The sequence below is a fragment of the Copadichromis virginalis genome, linkage group LG4 (genome assembly GCF_057382275.1).
Source record: "Copadichromis virginalis isolate Kocher_CV1m ecotype Utaka linkage group LG4, C_Virginalis_male_GT1.1, whole genome shotgun sequence".
NCBI classification, from domain to species: domain Eukaryota; kingdom Metazoa; phylum Chordata; class Actinopteri; order Cichliformes; family Cichlidae; genus Copadichromis; species Copadichromis virginalis.
The window spans coordinates 11,008,151-11,014,205 of NC_140621.1; the positions used below are offsets into that span (position 1 = coordinate 11,008,151).

Genomic DNA, 6,055 nt, shown 5'->3' on the forward strand with positions numbered 1-6,055 from the left:
AATGCTGCCGCAAACTATCTCACACTTCAACTTTAGATAAGTACAAGATGTGGTTTTACTTTATATCATTGTAACACAGCTCCGGATAATTATCCATACTTTTTAAATCGAAGGATTTTAAATTATTGGAGCTCCTCCATCCACAATGTATGCTGAGACCATTTTTTAGTGTGTGACTGCCACCTACTGGTTAAAAGCGGCTATTTATTCTACATGAGAAAAAACAAGGTGTAGCCTACCTTTATTTTATCAATTTCAACTCTAATGCTCACCTCCTATGTAGACCTTCTAATTTACATCCTATTAATAACCATTCTAATTCATAATTCTTATATATTGTTTATTTTATACGGTCTGAAATATATATTATTACATCTGTAAAATGCAAAATGTTAATTTTTCTACACCAAGCAGTTCCCATTTTTAGGGATTGTCACTCAATGGTTTATTGAGTCGCTCCTTGGTGCATTTTGCTAGTGTGCTTATAAATACTTATCTATTTCAAAGCTCCACGTGATGTTTGATTCGGTGACACCAAGTTGCTCGGTCCCTGTACTGTAAGTCAGCAAACAATGTTAATAATAATAATAATGGATACTTTATTGATCCCCATGGGGAAATTACTTGTTTTTCTCTGCATTTGACCCATTCACTCAGTGAAGCAGTGGGCAGCCCACTAAGCAGGCGCCCGGGGAGCAGTGTGTAGGGACGGTACCTTGCTCAGGGGTACCTCAGGGTAGCCGTTAAGTGGATTCGAACCGCCGACCTTCCGATCATGGGGCGACCACTGCAACATTTCAACTGTGGTGTCTTAAAGAAAACAGGGCTCATTGTCCTGAAGGCAGGGATTCACTGGTAATCAGACATACCGACTCACTTTTGGACCGATGGGCACCGATAGCAGCCCATTCGTTCATTTTCATTACTGACACTGGATTGCCCAATCAAATCTCTTCACGCGACCGGCCCCTCCCCTACCTTCGCTTTGCTCTGACGCACCTTGTCGAAACAATTTAGTGAGAAAGAATTGGCGAAAAGATGGAGTTGAAAAACTGAGAGAAAACAATAAGAAGAAACTAATAATTGATGTAGCAAAATGTGTCGAATTAACCGACATGTTAGCTGGACCAGCAGTAGTACCAGCAACCAGAGGTGGGAATTAACAAAGTACAAATACTTTGTTCCTGTAATGAAGTAGAATTTTCAGGTACTGTACTTTATTTGAGTATTTATTCACGGATACTCCATACATTTTAAAACAAATATAATAAAACACAACACCATCACAATAATCTAGCTAAGTGTAAATTACAGTAAATACTAAATATTGAATGTTATTGTGCAGCATGCAAGACTGACAGTGCACAATGTGCTTTGAGGTAGCAGCCAAGAAAGGTGTAGTTTGTGTCTGTGAACACCCGTGCATACACCTGTGTGCACACCTGTGTGGATGAGCGTGCTTGTATTCAAAAGGTTTCTCCATGTAACGATCTGCTCGAGCGTATGAGGAACCATAGCCCAGTCCCCCAGCAAATGAAGCAGGCATGGAGGAGATCCAGGCCCCAGACATCCAGAGGCCCTCAGAGTGCGAGAGCCCAAGGAGGACCATCAGAAGGGCAACCATGCCACCCTCCTAGGAAGAGCTGAGGAGAGCCCCAGACGAGGGGTCACCTAGCAGCCACGGTGCAGAAGCCAGAGGGGGCTGCAGTGACGTGCCCACGGGCTCTGCTGGCAGCCAAAGTGGACCCCAGAGGCCAGAGGCCCGACCTGACATATAGACACAGACGTACAGGCACACACAGACACAAATGTGCATTCCCACCCTCATGCAAACATATACAAATACTCGGCACTCACCCAACGTGGAGACAGACACAAATGGACACTGTACACACAATCACATTCCCCAAACATACTCTATGCCCCAGGTCAAGGGGGAAACCGCACCTATAGACCCAGGAGATGTTACCCTTTTCCCTGGGGTTGAGACAAGCAGACGCTGCTGGCTCCGTAGTAGCAAAGAGACCCCGCATCCCAGACCCCAATCAGACAGCCAACTGCTCCTCCCAGTCCCTCCGCCCCAATGGCTAACAGAGAATGGGGGTGTGTGAAGAGCCTCCCTCTGCCAGCTGTAGTGTTGCTGCATGCTGTTCTAAAGTGCATTTAAAACACTCGAGGGCAATGTGGTTCCTACCAGAGTGCAGCAGGTGTCAGCACGGCCCCTCCTGAAGACCTTCAATGTCTGCATGCATTTAAAATTGAGAAGTGGGCACCGGCGCCAGATGTGAGGTTGAATACACAGAGCTTTCTCTGGACGCCATATAACATGCCCACCCCCAAGGCCCTATATGTATGTGTTATGAGTGTGAGTAATGTGGATGTCAGGGTTGTGGAATAAAATTTATGTAGCATTTATGGTCAGGGGTTAAAGTGGGCGAGTGAGTGCAGGTGTCCTATGTTGTAGTCAGTATCCACTGCAGAAGAGGAGGAGCACAAGGGAAGTGAGGTTTCACTACAACATAATGTTTCAGCTGTTTTTCTATCGGCTCAAAAAACTGTGTCACAGTGTGTTGGTAGCTAAAGCTCCAGCTTTACCTTTTATCTCACAGGGGCATAAAATAAAGAAAGCTAACTTCACTATCAAAGAAAGCTAACTTATCTATCAGGCCGCAAGAAAGACAGGACCTGGGGGGAAGAAGAGAGGTTAGATTTAAAGATAATGACTGCTCAGTGATACCTGATAAACTGCTAAAACTATTTTTTATCACATATTTGATTTGTATGTGCAATACTAGCTTTGTGTTATTCAAAAGCTGCATGAAAATGCTGTGTAGGTTTGTGCAGGCTAACAGATTAGTTTGCAGTAGTGTGGTGAATTCACAGTAAAGCACTGCGATGGACTGATAGACAGTGGCTGTGGTGGTCAGTCTTTGGTTACATCATAAAGCAGATAATGATCTACATTTAGGCTGATGATGCTTAGATTCATTTACTGAATTGAATCGTTATACCAACGTATACTGTCTAGTATAAAGACACTGTACAGTATAATGTTGGTGTAGGAAATGGAACTCAGTCGAGAAAACTCTGAATCATCTGCTTACATCTTGTTGAATTCAGTTGTATAAATCCACAAAGAGCAGCAGGTTAGCTGATCACAGTATGAGTTGTTTGTATTTTCCCCACACCGAGCCACTGCAACAGATCTTTGTTCCCACGAAATGTTCAAATCTCACTGTGACCGTTCTCATTTTTCTGTTTAGATGGCAAAGTCACATTCTGCAATGTAGGCAACAGAATATATATTCTGTTAAGATGAGTATATTCATTAAAAATAGAAATTAAATTAAAGTGGTAGTGCCAGCCAGATGTTTGTAGCTGTGGGTGTCTGGACTTTTAAAGCACTTTTAAGAAAGTTAATGTTCAATTTTAGAGAACGACTGGATGGTTCGAGTAACAGTATAATTTTAGCACTTACAGATCTGACAGTGAGTGGTTCCCGTTACTCATCCAGTCTCAGAAAGCACTGGTTAAAGTGTTTGTGTATTTATTGATTTATTTTAAGTAATTGTGTTTTATGTATATTATGGTTTTATATTTTTACAAATGCTTTATATACTTATTTATATACATATACAGTTGTGGTCAAAAGTTTACATACACTTGTAAAGAATATAACATAATGGATCTACTGAGTGTCCCATTATTTCTAAAACTCTGATTTTCCTCTGATAGAGTGATTGGAACAGATACTTCTTTGTCACAAAAAACATTCATGAAGTTTGGTTCTTTAATGACTTTATTATGGGTTAACAGAAAAAAGTGATCACATCTGCTGGGTCAAAAATATACATACAGCAGTGCTAATATTTGGTTACATGTCCCTTAGCCATTTTCACTTCAATTAGGCGCTTTTGGTAGCCATCCACAAGCTTCTGGTTGAATCTTTGACCACTCCTCTTGACAGAATTGGTGCAGTTCAGTTAAATTTAATGGCTTTCTGACATGGACTTGTTTCTTCAGCATTGTCCACATGTTTTCAATGGGGTTTAAGTCAGGACTTTGAGAAGGCCATTCTAAAACCCTTATTCTAGCCTGATTTAGCCATTCCTTTACCACTTTTGATGTGTGTTTGGGGTCATTGTCCTGTTGGAACACCCAACTGCGCCCAAGACCCAACCTTCATGCTGATGATTTTAGGCTATGTTGAAGAATGTGAAGGTAATCCTCCTTCTTCATTGTCCCATTTACTCTCTGTAAAGCACCAGTTCCATTGGCAGCAAAACAGCCCCACAGCATAATACTCCCACCACCATGCTTGATTGTAGGCATGGTATTCTTGGGGTCAAAGGCCTCACCTTTTCTCCTCCAAACATATCGCTGGGCATTGTGGCCAAAAAGCTCGATTTTTGTTTAGTCTGACCACAGAACTTTCCTCCAGAAGGTCTTATCTTTGTCCATGTGATCAGCAGCAAACTTCAGTCGAGCCTTAAGGTGCCGCTTTTGGAGCAAGGGCTTCCTTCTTGCACGGCAGCCTCTCAGTCCATGGAGACGCAAAACACGTTTAACTGTGGACAATGACACCTGTGTTCCAGCAGCTTCTAATTCTTGGCAGATCTGCCTTTTGGTGATTCTTGGTTGACTCTTTACCCTCCTGACCAATTTTCTCTCAGCAGGAGGTGATAGCTTGCATTCTCTTCCTGATCTTGGCAGTGATGAAACAGTGCCATGCACTTTATACTTACAAACAATTGTTTGCACTGTTGCTCTTGGGACATGCAGCTGCTTTGAAATGCCCCCAAGTGACTTTCCTGACTTGTTCAAGTCAATAATTCGCTTTTTCAGATCCATGCTGAGCTCCTTTGACTTTCCCATTGTAGCATTTGTGGGCGTTTGTATCCAATGAGCCCTATTTAACCTGTCTAAGAGAAGACACCAGCTGTAGTCACTCATAATCACTCAGAAGAAGTTAAGAGGCCATGCTATGAAGCTCAGTTCACTGACAACTTTCTAAGTCACCAAAATTGCTAATTCATGTTACTGTATGTATAATTTTGACCCAGCAGATGTGATCACTTTTTTCTGTTAACCCATAATAAAGTCATTAAAGAACCAAACTTCATGAATGTTTTTTGTGACAAAGAAGTATCTGTTCCAATCACTCTATCAGAGGAAAATCAGAGTTTTAGAAATAATGGGACACTCAGTAGATCCATTATGTTATATTCTTTACAAGTGTATGTAAACTTTTGACCACAACTGTATATATTTAATGGTTTATACCTTGTGTCGTGGGGGGGGGGGGTAGTTGTGTGTGTGTTTCTTGTTTCTTGTCTTGTTTTTATGGACATGAAGTCTGCCAATAAAGATTGAATTGAATTGAATAACATTTACATTCTCATGTACCACTATTATTGTTGTCTCATCAGATAAAATGACAAAAAAAATCCCTCAGAATTTTAAACTACAGCATCCATCTGCGTGTCCGCATGTGCAAACGATTCAAAGTTCCGAGTTTTATATGTGATGTGCGATTTGTTAAAGTGCGGTGGTTATGAGAATCACTGTGTGGCGGGGCGCTGCATTTCATTAAGCGCGTGTTCTGAACGCGACACGTCGTATTCAAATGGCTTGATTTTCGTGAAAATTCTCCGCTTTTGTGCCACGGCATGAGGTAATACACGTCGAAGATATCTTTGTTGAAATGAAAAAGATGACGTTGTCGGCAGGATTCGAACCTGCGCGGGGAGACCCCAATGGATTTCTAGTCCATCGCCTTAACCACTCGGCCACGACAACTCGTACATCCCAATCACACAGACGTCAACTCATAACAAAATTTCCGTTATACTACTAGTTACACAAATAAAGCATGTTTTGAAGAGTATCTATAAGGCACTGGAAGCTGGAACAAGCAGGGAAACAAGAGCCAATCTTAACTCAGTTTACCGCTTTATACTCGCCTTAATATAACCTCATCGGCTTTTTAAATCTATTTAATCGTGCCAAATAAATAGATTTGCTGAATATTTTCTCTATGTAGTTATTAGAGTAT

General features: G+C 41.6%; 1 non-coding gene across 1 annotated transcript; it reads right to left on the bottom strand.

Moving 5' to 3' along the window:
- Window positions 1–5,717: 5,717 nt before the first annotated feature.
- Window positions 5,718–5,799, bottom strand: trnas-aga (transfer RNA serine (anticodon AGA)). The gene has a single exon. It is a non-coding gene; the product is annotated as a tRNA-Ser (tRNA).
- Window positions 5,800–6,055: the final 256 nt, after the last annotated feature.